This window comes from Scomber japonicus, chromosome 3, assembly GCF_027409825.1.
Source record: "Scomber japonicus isolate fScoJap1 chromosome 3, fScoJap1.pri, whole genome shotgun sequence".
Lineage (NCBI taxonomy): Eukaryota > Metazoa > Chordata > Actinopteri > Scombriformes > Scombridae > Scomber > Scomber japonicus.
The window spans coordinates 25169390-25188192 of record NC_070580.1 but is presented as its reverse complement, the minus strand read 5'-3'; the positions used below and the strand labels follow the sequence as shown (position 1 = coordinate 25188192).

The 18803-nt window shown below is 37.4% G+C and overlaps 1 protein-coding gene across 1 annotated transcript in view; it reads right to left on the bottom strand.

Moving 5' to 3' along the window:
- LOC128356041 (thymocyte selection-associated high mobility group box protein TOX-like) overlaps positions 1 to 15663 on the bottom strand; it is a 115124-nt gene extending 99461 nt beyond the window's left edge. The window contains exon 1 of the mRNA XM_053316471.1: positions 15564 to 15663. The gene's annotated coding sequence lies outside the window, so the exon portion shown is untranslated. The remainder of the gene's footprint in view (positions 1 to 15563) is intronic.
- Between the last annotated feature and the right edge of the window lie 3140 nt (positions 15664 to 18803).

Below are 18803 nucleotides of genomic sequence, written 5' to 3'. Positions count from 1 at the left end.
AAAGAGTACTCCGGCGTCTTAGTGTTGTATTGTACTTCTGTAGAGTTGAGAGACATGAAAGAGACAAATTAAAACCAGAATTGTCAAAATCAAAACAGCAGGAGCTGAGATAGCCGGATTTTTAATCCCAAAGTAGTGTGAGCTGAGCTTCAAAATCAGTAGTGGACCCTACATTTCCCATAAAACAAAAAAATGACATATTTTTTAAAATGATAGAGTGCCCCTTTACCACGGACAAAACTGGACGGAGGGGCAAATTCAATTTTTCATATAGTGATTGCATGGTGAATATGAATGCTGGTAAATGACCTCCTACTGGTGACCAATATCAAGCAACACAATGGGGGTTTATAGCAACAGGAAAAGCATTAATTACATTTCCATAAATGCATGAATTTGTGTTTCACCATTCTATATAAGTCAAAAGGCTTATTCCATTTAATACCACTTGTTATAATGTATTGGTGTAATTTAGGCCATAAAGTTCAACCCAGGCTATAATTGTTTTCTCCATTTCACTTATTCCTCCACATAACTGGCAACATCCATTTCAGAAATGTACATTTTTCCTCCTGTGATAATTTTAATACAAGTCAGTAGACAGCTGAATGCACACCGAGAATTGACAGACCTCTCGTGGTTCGGATAATATACATTGCTATTGTACTGCAGTCCTGACCCTTGCACACTCACAGACACAAACACACACACACACACACACACGCACAATCACATTTACACACCTGGACAAACGCACATCACACTCACACGCAGCAGTAGACACAACAGGATGTAAGCACAGAACAATGTCCAAGCAGAGCTTCAAATAGGAGCAGAGAGGGAAAATACCATCACTCGCAGCCAAATGTGTATCACACTGTTTTAAAGAAAGGGTTGGAGTGGTGTTAGGTACTCACTCAAATGTGTAGGAGAGTCACTTATGTGTTTTTAGCAAGCTAGAGCAACGTGTAAGTTATGCATTATTGCCAGTGTGTGTATTTCTTCTTTTTCTGAGGTTTTGGTGCATGTGTGGGAGTTTTTGTGTGAGAGTGTGTTTGTGTTAACCAAGCTGCCATTGTCATCCCAGTGGGTGACTTGTTGGCCCCCTCAGGACTATACCCATGTCAGTGTAGCTATTACACGGCATGGTGGCTCTGGCCCTGGGGTGTGAGCCTGCTTTAATACCAGGCACAGATGGGTCGCACCGTGGGCTTGCTGTGGCGATCTGCCATCGGCTGCCAGCTCAGGCTGTCCTGACTCCAAGCTCATAAGGTTAACTGTCACAAGGAGACCGATTTCTTCTCATTCTATACCTCTATGTCGCTGTCTGTTTGATTCTCCTCTGCCAGCCATTCACTCTCTCCTGTACTGTCACTTGTTCACAGCGTCTCTTTGTCACTGTTACAGCCGAAGATACATTACACAGGGGTTTCTGGCACGAGCAGACTCATGGCTTCATGGGAAAGGAATGTGTGTAGTTTTTGTGTTGGCCAGACAGAGAGGGAATTATGGCATAGAGAAGGAAAGATGGGGGATGAAAAAAAAGGTGGGGGTGGGAGAAATTTGATAATTGGAAAAAAAGAAAGATTTGGAAGAGAGAGAAGGATGTTGGTAAAGATTGAGATGGGGTGGAACGGAGTAGGGACTGGTGTAACATGTAAATACAAGGGAGATGACAAATTATTATGCAAATGATGTCGTCTAGCATACCCTTTTAAAATACATTCATCCACTAAGAGCAATTAATGGAACAAACACTTTTTATTGCTGTAGTAAATGCTCCTGCTAACACCAGGAAATGAGAGGAAAATAAAAAACATTTTCCATTCAGGGTTACAAATTAGATGATTTCAGCAGTACTGGTTTTATAACTTTGTCTGTGTTTAAGTGATCTTATACTTGTTGAAAATTGATAACTAATTTTCCTTTTGTAGGAAGATAACTTTAAGAAGTAACAACTCAAAAAATGTTTTTTGTAAAGAAAGCACTTTGTGCTTTTAAAGGAACCCTCAATTTTAGGGAGAAAATCTTTAATTGTTGTACAATTTTACTTTAAAACAAAACATTTATTAATGAGTGGTTCAAGTCAAAGACAGACACATTTTCTTCCCTTTCTATTGTGCCCTTTAGATCTCTCCTCTTGTTTTTAAGTGAGCTGTTAATTCTTTTTCCACATGGAAATGCGCACTGATTACCACCAATGAGTGATAAACAACAGCAAAGAAAATAATTCTTCCCTTTATCTCAAGACAAAGTGAAACTGGGGTTTTTGCTCATTTTCTGCCTCCGCTTGTTCATTTTACAGCACTGTATATCATTAGCAAGTGCTTTTATCACATTATGAGACATTTGTGCTCTTTCCCTTGAGTCAGTTTTTAAAACGACATTTTAAATTATATGTATAAAAACAAGGATCCCTTAGAAGAGAACAGCAATTTTATGCTGTAATTGTTGTGCTGGCTTTAAATTGATTGTGACTGAAAAGTAGTCATCATCACAAAAACTATTGGGTGAACATTTGATCTACTGCAGGAAGATGTAGACATCATTAATGCAGAAAGTACAAGCATAACACTTCCTCTGTCTTGTTCTGTTCTCATAGTGAAGCAGGGCAACATACTTCATTATGAAACATTATGAATATACATGTATTATACACTTTATTAAGTACACCTGTGCAATCAATCCAATACAACAGCTCTGCCATAATGTCTACTTTTTCATTATACTTTTCTGTTATTATTATTAAGAGTATTATTATTATTGTTATTATCATTGACGTGGTGGTGGTATACTGGACTGCATTCAATTGAAAAGTGTTCCTACTATTTTGTCTACCCCATTAGGGTTGCAAAATATTATAAATATTTCATTTTTAACAACAACAATAATAATAATAATTCTATGTTTATGACTTAGACGTCTCTGACTAAGTGAATACTAGTGCTTGACAAAGGATGGGAGTTTGATGAACCTAGTGCAAAAATATCTATATGACAGTTGCATGCATGTAAAGATATTCAAAATGATCATTAAAATAGGAAGCAGAAAGGTGAGGAGAGGTCTCTGTCAACAAACAACCCTCAGACACTGTGTGTTTCAATACACTAAATTCAGTATTTCTTAAGTGGCCCACTCCTCCTCCATCACACAAGAGACTACACATTAGCCTACTCTCTCATCTGTAACAAATAAGCAGAGTTATGCAAGTGTTATTTAATGTCACTATAATAAGACCATCAGTTCCCCACTAGTTATGGGAAGTGAAGCTGTCAAGGTGCAGTTTCGTCAGACACTGCAGGACTCCCATTGTTGGTCATTTTGTATAAAATATTAATGCTTATTCTTTTTGTAAAACAGGTCAAAGCTTTCAGGTTCAGAACATTTATAGGTTGAGTACTTTCTCTATTAACAGCTGAGCAGCATGAGGTTTTCTTCTCATGGATGTTGCACCCGGTTCTTTTGCTTTTAAGTTGAATTTAAAGTCCTAAATGTTGCTCCCTTTTTTCTGATTTAATGTAGCACAAATGTAAATGTTGTAACAGCATTGCCTTCGTCCGCTGGTAGCATTTCCATATAAGGTTGTCCTGAGTACAGCAAACAGCAAAGTAATAGTAAACAGGAAATAGTTCAATACGCAGGTCCATTAAGTAGAGAGATGACTCATTAATGACCATAATTTACACAGAAAACACACTGATTTTGCAGTATTACACAGAAGCAGCAAATTTGTGGAAAAAAATCAAACACATGGATTATGCTGGAAAGACTCACCTTTGTTTTGATTTGTTGTCATTTGAGTTCTGTGAATCACTTTGTGATGGAGCAGCTTGCAAAATGCTTTGTAAATGCCTTTTATAGATGACTTTGCCTTTGACTCATACAATGAATTCCACTTTATGTCAATTTAAGCTAAATCAGACTGCTACTCAGGTGCTTAATTTTTCACTTTCACATTTCCGCTCGACTCAAACTACCTTAATATGTTGGATGAGCATTCAGCTCAGTAAGTTTGCTTGTTTCTCCTCAATCATGTATGTCAAAAAATTATATTATACTGGTCAAAACAACCACAAACAGAAGACAAGAAAATGAATTTAAATGAGACTCAGGAAGGTATTGTGAAGAGAAACAATGGAAATTATGACATGACAGGGCTTGGTGGAGTATGATCCTGAAAATAAGGCATCATAATGAGTCCAGAGGAAACAAACAGAGCAAGTAGCTTCATATTACCTAAAACTGACACACTGACCACAGCCTTACAAAGGACACCATTCTTGTCTGGAGATATTTTATTACCCAGTGCAACTGACCCTCAGTACATTTTATTTGCTCTGCTATGCGATCATATTTCTGCATTTTCTTGCAGAGACAGGACCTGAGAGTAAAGATGCACTGTACATGAAAACCTGTCACTAAATCAAGGAAGCTGTAAATGTTATATATAAATAACCAAATACAAGAAAAGTTTCTGGCATTGCAAAATTAAAATGCAAATGAACTAAAATGTATGACACTTCCAGAATACCAACAATTACGTGGCAAAGAATGCTTTGCAGAAGTTGCACTTCTCTTTACCAAAGCACAGTTGAGTTTTGTATCAAAAGCTTGTGTGAATAAATTCTGTGTGAGGCCGTGGCAGGCGCACCACAAAGGGCTGTTCAATGGTGAACCTTTGCTAACCTTTTCTAGCCACTGACCTTCAATAATGAGACTATGTTATCTCTTGTTCCTTTGGACAATCGGCCATTGAAACAACTGCCATTCATGGAGTCCGCTCCACCCTCTGCGTGACCCTTTTCCATACTAGTAATTAGCTGCTGTTGCATTTCCACCAGATGCAAACCAACCACACACAATATTTACTATTCATATAAAGATGTATGACATTTTATTGGACTATATTTGTCACATCATTTCCATATCAAGTATAACAGATAACTAGTGAGCTCTGACTTGTCTGTGCATGAGAAACACAAAGAGTTCAAACTATCAAATTATTTCAACAATAAAAGAGTTAAATTTGCAGATGTGAGGAGTAACACTGTGGATTTGCTGAATTTTGTTTGATGCAAAACAATTAGAACAATTGTATTTTTATCCTTTTGATACAGTCAGACAAAATTTTCACATTTCGTGTTTTCACAGCCCCATCATCCTCTCATCCATTCCTGAATAAACCCTCCTCTTCATCATCCTCTCATTCTCCGACCTTCTACTTGTGTTGCACATGAGAAATGAGAGGGGGATGGGAGGGAAGATGAATGAAATAGGGAGTGGGGAATGAAAGGGAGGGAAAAAGAGAAGAGCAAGATTGGGAAAAATGCCCTTTGACTGGATTTAAAAGTCTGTGGCATTTCATTTTCAGAGAGAGGGGAGCTTCATCTCCTTCAGATCCTTTAAGGGCCAACCTAATTGATTAATGTTTCCATCTCATTGGGAGGGGGGGGGGCTGCATTTGAAGCTTAACTGGAGCCTTTCACATTCCCAAGTCTTAAAACAGAATCACCACAGAGAGAGATGATGACAGAAAGAAAGACAGAGTGATGAAACAAAAAAGTATAAAATTCCAGTAGATGAGTAAAATATGTTGAAGGTCAAAATTGTTTCAACATTATACTGAACAGAGGACTGGAACTCTGTCTCACCCAATAAGATCTCCTTGTAATGAAATAATGTACATGGTTTTAGCAATAAGGTATTCAGTTTTCAAAGAGGCTGTTTAGGTTTCTGCACCTGTCATGGGGAGCCAGCAGCAGGCACTTTATGTGATTGGGAAATCTAATGTAAGAAAATCCATTGCCAATCCACTGAAAGTAAAGTCAGAGAGAGGGAGAAAAAAACCCAACTCTAAATGATCATTTAGAGGTCTGAACAGGTGATGCTTTCCCTGATAACAAAGTATTTTGTTTTTCAATTCATGACATATAATACACAAGTCTTACACTAATTTCAAGCTTTGCATGCTCTCGACTTCATGTCATGAGAGCACAGAGCTGATCATGGAAGAATAGAAGTAATGGAAATTAATGAGAGGAGAAACTCATAATATTAAAGCACTGTGTGCTCAGATGTAAGCCAATCAGCTTGATGTGATTAGAAACCTCAAAAATCACATACTCAAAAAATGTAGCGTGATTACTTGCCCTTTGCATGTTTTTGACAGCAACATGGAAATATTTATATATTGAGGATTCTGTGGGCATTTCCAATCACACAACAAAACCGGTGGAGAGAAGCCAAAACAGTAGTGACCTTTACCCAACATGGTATATTAAATATGAAAGGTCAGCTGCATGGTGGGGGGAGGGTGGCACTTAAGTCTAGCACATAGCAGACACAGACAAAATACTGTAATATATATCAGGCAGATCCCCGTGCTGCCTTCAGAGGTCATTTGAATGTGAAGGGTGTAGAGGCAAGAGGGAAGAAAAGATACATGGTTCAATCTTTCATCTGTATCCTTCTGCTGCACTTGAATTAGAGAACCACTGCTCTACAGTTTAGCAGCAGTAGTTGAGGCTGGTGCTTACATTTGTTCTGGTTATTTCTCAACATGCAAATTATTTCTATTAACTATAGAACTTCCTAAAATATCAATAAAAAGGCTCCAGCTCATGCAGAATTCAGCCGTCACGAGAGCATGCAAAAACAAACACACATTACTGCAGAATCAAAATGTAATCACATTTGACTATTATTTTTAAAGCAATAAATGGCTTAGCAGTATGTAGACTGAAAAGTCAAACCTCTCAGGTCATCAATTGATGGTTTTCTAACTGTTCCTAGGATAAGATCCAGATCCAGTGAAAGTTTCCACATTCAAAAATGAGCTGGAGTCCCTTCTGGATTAGTTAATATGTGAGCCTGTGTCTCTGGTTGTTGTCTGTGCAATAGTTGTCTGGTTTGTTTGTGCTAGGTGAATGTCAATATTGTTTATTCTTGTATTTAATTGAATATATTGTCATATCACTTGTTTATATATGCCATATGTCATATCACTTGTTTATATATGCACATTAATGTAAAACACATTTAGTTTGCCTGTAATGAAATGTGCTATACATACATTTCCTATAATTAAAGCTCTTATAAAGACTTATTATTTAAATGTCTTCTGAAACTGGAGTAAGCTAGAAAGCTGCTAAGCACTAACAAAACACAATTATTACTTTACATAGCTGTTGTTCTCTCATAATGAATGACTGTACAATACATTTGACAAGAGTAAGTCATGTCAAGTGAAAATCATTCCATTTGAGTATGGTCTCATGTTCAGTGTTTTCTAATGCAGAGCAATACCGTATGTACTCTGGCTCTAGCAAACAGATTGCTTACCAGCATGGATTGAGTTAAACACTGATATTTTTTGATTGGATTGGTCTTAAATTACATTTCTTTTGTTAAAAATGACATGGTCTTTAATTTTATCTGGGCTTGATATTATCAGTAAAAACATTGCCTTCAAACCCATATCCCATAACAGGAATCTGATCCAAATCCATTAAGTTTATTAAAACATTTGCATGTTTCAAAAGAGAGAAATCCCTTTGAGAAATGATATGTTCCTACAGATAGCGACACTCTGCATCAGTTATTATATTACAAAGTTAGGTTTCAACAAATGGCTTTATAAAACCACGTTATAAATATATATTGACAAGGCTTTTGATTGACCAATGACGCTGGTATGCCTGTACCATTGAAACATCATCAGTACCATACATCCCCTACTGCTGGCATTGTGTCCTGGTGGTTGTGTAGCTATTGTGAGAAATGTTCTGACTCAAGTCACATGGGCAGAACCATGGGTCCTAATCATAGCAGCGCTTCATTGTCCTAGTTCAGGGTCTGGACGTATGTGGGTCACATCTTTCAGAGATATATAGTCCAGTCTGAACCTGCACCCCCTGCTTGAAGAGATGGTCCAGCCTCACAGATATCAAAAGGATGCATGCAGACTTAAGTCTTATCAACTTGTAAAGCTGAACCCAAGTTTGTTTTTTGGATGTTAAACTCAAACAACCAAACAAGAATGGTAGACTGAGACACATTAGCTGATTTTGCAAGCAGAATTTGATCATTTCTAACAACACAGACAACTGGCATATAGTGAACCAGGTTAATGGTAATGCATCAAATGGTGGTGTTTATGTCCATTATTTAACCATTATTCAGATCCTACAGTGGCAGTTTCATTTGTCCAGCTCTTATGTAATATCCATCAGTAACTGTCCACATACAGTACTTGATAAATACAACATAGTCCCATGGCACATGGTGTATACTATGTGCTGTAATAATAAGGCCAGCAATAGATACGCTGGTCGTGTCCTCTACAGTTAAGTAAAAGAAAGCTGATGTGGTCCACAGCTATGATTATAGTTTCATAGTTTCCATCACAACAATGGGCAGCTTGCAGGAAAGTAGGAAAGTACACAGTGACTTCCTGTTTCTTGCCTGTAATTGACAATGATGTGTAAGTCTTTGTTGAAAATGGGATTTTACAGTGATTCAGAAAGACGTGTTGATGGACAGTTGTGGGTGGGAGTGCAGTAATGGCCATAGATGGATTGACTGATGGTTACTGAAAACAATTATTAACACTCACTGCGTTGTACAACATAGATTTGATGTGCCAATATAACTGCATATTAAAGCAATTAAATATCATTTGAATTTAAGTATGTACTGATGTTCAAAAGGGATTGGTAACTTGCTTCTATAAGCAGACTGGCCATCTGGAGAGCCTGGAGTTTTCCCAGTGGCTGCTGACCTGTGGGGCAGGCTGTGAGCCAAACACGGCTGATACAAAAAGATTTAGAAACATCCCGTTCTGTAGCCATGGTCTGACAGCTAAAGGGGTAGGAGGCTGAAGTATGAGAAGAAAAATGAGTCATACTGTGTAAACAAAGTTGCAATTAAATGACAAAAAGTGATTTATTGGTATGGTTGCTGAGCACAAGAACTACTATTAGAGCAACAAGTGTCAGTTCGTCTATCAACATCCTCTGTGTGCACACTTTTGTCTAGCTCTACTGCAGAGTTCAAGCAAACAAGAGGAACAAAGTAAACATGCAAGCTAAAACATGTAATTTTATCAGTTATATTTGTTTCTTAATTTATCCCTATTACCCTAAATATACATTTGTGTAAACTTAAATGAAAAATTCTATAAACAATTGGTGTCTGTACAGCAGTTTCTGGTTGTGATAATAGTAATACCATGTATAAACACAGTACAGCATTGACAGTAACATGGTATTCATTTCCATATTACAAGAACTCATTTGATTCTATGTTCAATGTATGGCAAAACGATTTCCTTAATATGTCTCCAAAATTAACTGTCTGTACCAATTGTGCATACTTCTGCAAAATCATGTTGTGATCACCACTAATCACCACTTTTCTCTGTACTTAAATACTGTATCACATGCCACATTCACAGTGTTTGATGGATGGGAAGAAAAATTAAGGATTTGCAAGCCTTCATGTCCTGATATATCAGCAAGTATGTATAAATGCATTAATCGTACCAGAGATTAAAATACTGTGCATTGACAAGATTACATTATATCTCTTAAATTTGGGTATAATCAAAGACTGACTTTGGCTGATGTGAGGCATCCAAATTGGATATTCTGGAACTTTCAGAAAATCACAGTTTCCCAGTTGTAATTACGACTTGGAGGTTGACGTGAATGCTATTTACAAGTTGGAAACTCGTAACTATAGTAACTCCAATATGAACGCAGCATTAAGTGGAAACTACTTTATCCAATCAAGAACAGTTAAACATACTACTCATCTCTATAACCCACATGGGAGACAATTACTAATTATCATACGCTTTATAAGTCATATTAACTGCAGCCCATCAACACAAACATCAAGACTCCATCTAGAGTCTGCGTGGGAATCATCAGGATGTTATGTTGCTTATTATGGGATAATGAACAGTAAGGGTCTGACCCCAGATGGAGCCATCACAAAATATCTTATCTGTTTTTGATAAGTAGTGTTTTATATCTGTGAACAAGTTGCACTTCTTCATAAATGATAGCAGTTCATAAAGCACAATGCAGAAGTAGTCCTCTGCAACATACTCTTACTGTATGAGTGGATGCCTTTGGGTTATGTAATGTAGGGGAAACATTCCAGCCACTCATCCAGAAGCATTCACAATGACAGGTTTGTTTTGACTATTTACTCATCGAGAGGGGGGTGTTTTTTTAAAAAGGTTTTTTTTCCATGGCCTTAATTATTAGGCCAAATCTTCAGACCTTTAATCTCTCCCTGCAGTTCTGTAAATGACAAAAGAACAACTAGCCATCAAAGGACTTTTCGTTCCTTTTGTAGTGACTCTGCAGACATTAACTATGAATATCTGCAATTTAAAAAAAATCCTCTTTTTTCTGCATCTCTTTTTCCCCTACATCTCACTTGACAGGCATCATTTGCAACTAACACTGCAGTGCATCACATTAACTGTTACCCAAAAAAAAGAAAAAGATTTGTGACATGATCCACTTTAGAGAGACTAATCTCATGCATGATAATCAAGGACACTTTCTCACAGATTCTCTGAGAGCAATTTCCATTAGCACAAAAGATGTATCTTGGATTTTAGATAAGTGAAAAGAGGAGAGGATCTACAGATTTATACCATCTTGTAAAGTTACATAAGCCACTCTAGGCTCATGACATACTTAAATAAGCAAAGGTTATGTAACAGCTCTATAACTGCACTTTACCATTGAGTAGCAAAGCAAATTAAGTAGGTGCCCAGGAATTTACAAGTGAAGCAAAACATTGTACCAGATTCCTGCTTTTGTTCTCTGTGTGCATTAAGCCGTGTTTTCACATAAAAATAAAGGTACAGCTGTAAAGTATTTCCTCCACTGCTGGTGACTCACAGGAAGTTAAAGGGAAAAGTGAAAAATAAGTCAGAGCTGCACAAACACTGAGCATGCATGAGCGCATGCACACACACTGTTTTTCTGTACCTGAGCAGAGAGAGAGAAAGACACACACACACACACACACAGATGCAACTGCCTGTGTTGTGTACCCATCTGTTAAAAGAGAAAGGGGTGTTGTTGTAAGAGTTGGAGGAGTTATTTATCACTATTCTGTGTAACTTTGGCCCCTTATAAATTCAGACTGGCTGCTGTTATGAGTAAAGCCTTTCATGGGGTCATTAATATTTGACAGAAAACATGGCTTTTTTATCAGACGAACATTTTTACCATTTCTTTTCTCTGCTCTTGATGTGAGCCTCGTGTCACAGTGCATTACAGGGTTTTGCTTTTATCTTGCTTGGTTCTATCACTGCATCAGCTATGCATCCCATTGCTCTCTTCTCATGATCATGAATTAAAATTTCTACTTATGTCAAAAAACAAAGCATTTAGTTCTCCTCTTTGATCTCAAATTCCATCAGTGTCAGTCATTTTCCTCTTCAATCATACACATTTCCTTTACCTCCATTATCACAACATTTACCGGCACAATTATTTCCAACATCTGCATCGTTATCAGTAATGTAAAACTGCCACATCTGTCATTATATACAGTAAATGTCTCCTCATGCTCGATGGACATGCAGGCAGTATTGGAAACAGATGCCATCAAGTGAATAACAGCAAAGACAATGGCTGCATTACAGGAAACTGTTACCCTGTGTTGCTTTAAAATGTAAACAGGCTGTTCTGTTTACTATGGTGCATTCATCCTGCTCCTATAAAGATAATGAATAGATCACAGACATTTATTTGGATGAACATGAGACTTGTAACAAGGGATACAGAGTTTTCTCATGAAATATCAGCCACTCTTACACATCTTAGACATATATAGACACTAAATGTCATATAATGGATGCCAAAAAACCCTCTGTCCTCCGCTTGTTCTACTATATTCTATCTATTGTATATTTGTAAGTTCATTACTAAGTTTGTGCCCCTTCTAGGTTCTCAGTAGAGCTGGTGCAATCAGCTGCTGCTGCTACTTCATTTTCACTGAACCTGACACAATACTGCAACCTTTTCTTCCTGAAATGTTTTCGATAGGACATTTGCAACAGGTTCGCTGTAAAATACATCTTTATTCACAGTATAATACAGTCTGTATAATGTATAACTTGACCTTTATGCATTATGGTTGTATGTCGCCACCAGTTAAATTCAAACAGACTGTGTCTACTACAAAAAGTACAATAAGTGTTAATGGTGTCATTTGGTCCCACAAAGACATATTGACATTGTTTGCCTTAACCTTTAAATATAAGATATGAGTATGGTGTTGGTTTGGAATGCACATTGAGTGTAAGGTTGTATACGTTTATTATATCTGTAAAATTCTCAGACATTTCTTACACAAAGGAAATGATCATCTTTGTCCATAAAGCTGTGATTTTTAAATTAGGATATTACATTTTATACTTAAATGATGTACTAGTGATGTTAGTACAAGAACAGTAAGCTAGTTATTCAGGATGTCCACAGAGTCGCTTTGCAATTTTAAACATTCATTACAAAAGCAATTGATGAGATATGTTGATCAGATTTGTTTCATGTTGTCAGTGGTTATCAAAGTTTTTAATCACATTGCATTTGTGTATCATGTATCGAACAAAGATACGGGACATCAATGACCTGAAGCAAAAGATCATTGATGCCATTGCCACCATTGATGAGGCTATGCTACAGCGAACATGGCAAGAAATCGAGTACCGTCTTGATGTGCTTCATGCAACTAATGGTGCCCATATAGAGGCATATTAAATGATTACATTTCCACAGATTTGTCTATTCATTTGCTGTTGTAATAAATGTGTTAAATTGTAAAGAGACTTTATGGACACCCTGTATTTTCTGCAGATGATAACAAAAATGATTGTCAAGGAAATCTCTACAGTTATTTGATGGTAATTTACTCATGAGTCCATTGTATTTTGTTACCAGCAGTTCATTTCAGTTGGGCGTTCAGTCACTAACAACCTCTACTGGCACAGTTCCCTGGCAGTTGCAGTATTGACATTGTGAGCTACTTCCAGCCTATTTTCAGATCTGAGACCAAGTAAATATTGACAGGCATCTTTTATCTACAGAACACTGTACCAGGCTTGGGGCAAAATGTCCTTAAAAAATGTAAAATTTCCCTTGAAATTTGGATGAGAGAGGTTTTAAATGCTCTTGTAAAATCAAACACGTTTTTGCTACGCTTGTCCGAATTTTTCTCTGTATTCAAAGTGCTACTTGGAAATAGTTGGAACATCTACACTTCGGTACCTGAACGCCCTTCCTCCTGCGTAAGCATTGCAAGGTTATGAGTCAGTCATGACAGCTACTAACGGTAAAGTTACCACAATAAAGCGTTGTTTGTTTGTTTTTTTGCAAACCTGATCTGCACTGTGCCTAAAAAACTACCAGAGCCATCATAGAGTATGTTATTTTCAACAATAGAATGCCAAACAAAACATGTCAGACAATCAGCAATGTTGTTGATGTGCTGGATTGTGACACTGTAACATAGTGTTGTGTTTATAATTAAAATACTAATACTCAAAATAAACTTTAAATGGTAAAAATACACAGATATTATGTGTAAATGGGATTATAACTCAGCATTTTATTGTACTGTTGTTTGTGACATATTAATGTAGTTTCCCTGCTCAGCTATTACACCAGCTGTCAGATGTGAATATGTTGTTAATTAAAACAATCAACAACTGTTTATTCATCATAGGGACAACTGTTATATATTTTACAATTTTTACTTTTGCTCCTGTGGACTTTGACGTCTCAGCATCAGGTACAATGTAAAATTGAAACTTCACGTCATTCGGTGCCTACAATTAAAACGGAAACCTTCTTTTAGCACCTTCGCTTTAACTGCCAATTCAACCGTTTTCAGTATGACTCCTCTGCTGCTTCAATTATTTCAGTATTTCAACTAAGTTAAATGTTTTGGTTGCAAAATTTCAGCAGTCACAACACCTAAATTTCCTTCAGAAAATTGTTCTAGTTTTTACAGTACATTCAATATAACTTTTAGCAAGGATAGGAGACTCCAAATCATCTTGCCCCCAGAAAAGTTGGTGGCATATATTCACAAAGACAACGAATATCTCATCCCAACACACCCAGTCCATTACACATGGTGCTGCATTAAATATGTATGATGTATGATGCACCAAATTGTAAATAAATGTCTAAAATTTAATTGGAAAATACTTAATGGTGAGTCAGAGTTGATGTTTGCTAACTGAGCAAATGCTCATATATACAAGTTCTGCTCTTTAAATTAAAAAAAAACAGGATGTGTGAATAAAATGAACACCTCTCAATCCTTTGAACCCTTATTCCATCTCATCGGCTTGGTGAATAAAGTAACATAAAATATTTATTACAAATAGCTGTATTAATCATAAATATTCATTGGCACAGGACTGTTATCCTCCAAGCAAATGTATTGACAGAGCTGGCATAACATTCTCCAATTATTCAACAGAGCAGCCAGTATACCAGAAAGAATCCTGTCTTTACCACATCTTAAGTGTTACTATTGGTTCTGATCTTATATTCTCTGTATGCGTCTCAGCTCTGGTGCCCTTTCCACAAAAATCCAGTGTATAGTTTATATCCCGGTGGTAAACAAAATGAGAAAAAGTTCACAGTGAAGCTGTTTATTTGAGGCATGTATCCAGCTAAGTTTGTGCTATTGCAGTTTCTCTTGCAGGTCTAAGAATGTATTTACTTTGTCGGTCTGAAAACAAACTTGGATTTTACCTTGTTAACCTATAACTGAACAATAAAATAACTCCAAACATGACAAAAGGATTTAAAATGTAAAATGTATTTTTATTCCCATAGTTCACAGTGAAACGTTACCAGAAAAATGGCAGAGTGAGGGAGGGAGTGTTTATCAGCTAATTAATCCTGTACCGATATACAGTAATGAGTCATTTCAGTCATCTGTGAGGAGAAATGCTCTCTCAGTGCTGCACAAAAAACCACAAGATTAAACATGCTTACGCACATCTATTAGCAACAGGCTCACTGTAATAGCTGCTTTCAGTCTATTATTTCCATCCATAATGTGCACAGGTGCAGCTTAATTCAATTGGAAGACGTTGCTGTGGTTATACACAAATTCATCTCCATGTTACCAGTAAAGCTGTTGTCATGGAGATGATTAGGCTTATATATAAGCTTAAATGTATTTTTGGTCAAAACAAAGTATTGTCTGCACTGTGGTCATTTCATTATGTTTTGTTTATACCCACACATATCACTGCAATTAATTCATCTGTCTCTGTCTTTTCTCAGACAGGCAGACGCAAAACATGAACTTTCTCAGGGTGGGTAGGAAGGTATGGCAGATCTCGTCTCAGGCAGACATTTTATACCGTCTACAAAAGTTGATAACGAGTATTTTGCATTTACATTTAGTATCACTTTCATCAGTATAACAGCCACACGCAGTTACAGCCTTCATATTAAAAACTCACGCTGTTTCACATTTAAAAAAAACAACATCATTAGAGTTCTTACCTTTCAGTCAACTATTCACTGACGATCGAAAATGCTCTTGCAGTGGGGGGGCGTTGTCATTCACTTCACCTTTAACCTCCTGTCTGTCTCGAGATCCAGCACCTACCAGCTTTCAGCAGAGGATTAAACAGCTATTGACAGAGGAGTGACGTGATTGACAAGTTAAGGTTTCCTTCCACGTCAGAAGGGCTTGTGTGTCTGTCTGGCCCATGTCTTCCCAGAACTCACATTTCACATTCCAGCGTGACTGAACAACTTTTGAATTTCTCTACTGTGAAACATGAGGAATATTTCTGCAGCCCCGTTTTTCACACCGTATGTCTAAAATGACTCCTGTACATCGACAGGAGGAATAAAATTCTTGAATAAACTAGCATTTGAGTGTTATGTGAAGTTCTTACTTTGCAGTTTGTGTGCCTTGAACAAGGTTCTCTCACGGTGCCTATGTCCAGTGTTCATCGGTGCAACAACACCTACAGTCTGCAGCATACACGTGTCAGATGAGGGAATTTTCAGCCTCAGTGGAACATGTGGGAGTAGCTAGTTGCTGTGTATTCATTTTAAGCCGTTGACTGTATTTCAAAAGAAAGAAGGGCAGTTGGTGGTGGGTATCTCTGCTCGTGCTAAAATGCATTCAAACAAAAAGTTTTGAATAAACCCAGTTTAGTTATGATTTTGTCTGGAGAGCCCCTACTTCTACAGGTAGGGCACTTGGCTTAGGTATACTGTACATACAGTCCTCTTACAAGATCTTTTGACAGCTAAGTAAAAAGAAAACAAAATGCTGACAGTAAGTCAAAAAATTAAATGACACCCCCCTACTATTCCTGTCAGATTAGACAATATGTATGGCAGGTGAGCTAACTCTGTATCAGTAGGAAGAGACAGAGAGTGATAGTATAAAGCAGGAAGGATTTGTCTCACTGTCCCTCTCAGGCATCGGGACCCACCTGTCCGCAGTCAGAGCCTCTCAGAAGATTTGCTGCTGGTTGGGGAATTCACAGCTGAGCGATGCGTCAGGGGTTGTCATATAAAATGTGAGTGCTTTCCCCTGAGTAATTTAATCATAGACTTGTATGGAGGCATCAGCCAGCACACTGAAAGACAGAGTAAAAGGACTGTAATTGGCATTCTTTCATTCAAAGTAATATAGGTCTATGGAATATGTGGTATAATTACAGCACTGGGTAATGGCCTGTAGATGACTGAAATGCTAACATGCAGTGATTGGTTTAATGTGTGTTCATCAGGGGAATTTGACTTGAGACTTTTCTTTGGTGGTATTTCGTTTGGGCTTGTCAGACATTATTATCATGTGGCTTTCATAACCTCCCATCTACTCATTGTGACCATCCAAGATGATGGAATGATTGAAAAGTTTGTCTTCTCAATAAATGAAACTTAGAAGAAATGGTCTATTATGTACCAAATGAGTAATTTGTGTGGGCGATGGCTAAGGTCAACTCTACCATCATTAAAAAGCTTAGTCTGGAAACCCACTTATGCAACTGTTCTCTTTGAATAGAAATTGCTGTCTTCTTTGGCTTGTGAGCAACTTTCATTTCACCATCTGCTTGACATGAAATTTGGTGACAACAAATAGTTTTTGTATTGCATCTTGTGGCACCACCAAGAAGGGGAATTTAATATTTTTTATCAACAGATGTACAAGTAATGTCATTGATGCTTCAGTTCGTTTTGAGGTTGGCTAGTTACAGATATCACATATAATAAAACAATGTTAATTCAGTTACACTATATATAAATATATGCTTAAAATGTATATATATAATACAAATATCTCAATTTGCCCATATATTTATATTTTACTTAGTCATTTGCTTGAGTAACATACAATTTTGCTCATTATTTATTATTCCCATGTTGTCCATCATATTTAACTCCAAGTACATTACCAAGATTGTTAACTGAACGTATTATACAACCCATAAACAATCAATATTTTACTGATTATTATCTGTGTGAGGTCTATCCCCAAATTACCGTAACAATGTTAGACCTCCTTGTTCCTGACAAATCGTACAACAAACACTAACGTCACTAACGTCACAAAAGAGAAATAATTCTTTACTGGAAACCAGGCGTTTCCTGGATGGCTTGGGAGTTGTCATGCTGCATGTTTACGGTACCTTGGGCCTTTCCATTCACATCACCCAACTCATTTTTCTGCTTCTCAGCTAAACCAATCAGGTGAATCTGCTGTTCCACACAGCCTCTGTACAGCATGTGTGTGAGAGTGTGTGTGTGTGTGTGTGTGTGTGTGTGTGTGTGTGTGTGTGTGTGTGTGTGTGTGTGTGTGTGTGTGTGTGTGTGTGTGTGTGTGTGTGTGTGCATAATTCTAACCATAAAATATACAGTATAGAAACATTGTGATAGAAAACTAAAAATGGCAGAGTGGTGTTTCATAGTTAATTTCCGCCTGAACTTTATATCATAGAATTTTATTTGTGTCATCTGACCTCATCTGGATGAGCTCCAGGCCCTTGTTTCATATATACAAGTAAGAGAAATGCTTTTTGCTGAACAATTAGCAGTGTAATGTAACCTGATGACGGCGCCACCCAAACGTTCAAAACATTAGGTCTAGTCACACTTTCCATCACCTCCCTCATCATGAAACATTACTGAAATGAGATCCAGGTTGGGAGAGTGGCTGTGTGTGGCTGTGTGTGTGTGTGTGTGTGTGTGTGTGTGTCTCACTGAAAGAGAAAGGAAGAGAGAGAGACAGACAGAGAGGCGCAGAGCAAGAGAGAGAGAGAGAGAGAGAGAGAGAGACAGAGAGAGAAAACAGAACAGCACAGCGTTCCACAATCCGCAGATAAACTCAATGTGACAAGATGGTTACTTTCTCCCTCTGCTGTGACAGTTAATTCTGGACTAGGAAAAATGTCAAAAATGTTTAGCTGCGCTTGAGCGGAGTTAATTACAGAGCCCAAGGCAACTCAGGCTAGGGCTGCTAATGGCCTTGACTTACAGATAAAGCTCCATTTACCAAGACTGTTTTTTAGCTACTGATCTAATTTACTTAAAATCAAATATTTTGTCAGCAGCAATTAGATTGTCACTGTTTAGTTTAGAATTTAGATTACAAAGCAGTCTGTTATGTTTCACCTGTCTTCCACCTGAGTGTTTGTTATCATTTCTATCATTTTAAAAATGTTTGTTCACTGAAAGACTGCAGTAAATAATGTGCAGAGCAATGCTTATGGGTGATACAAA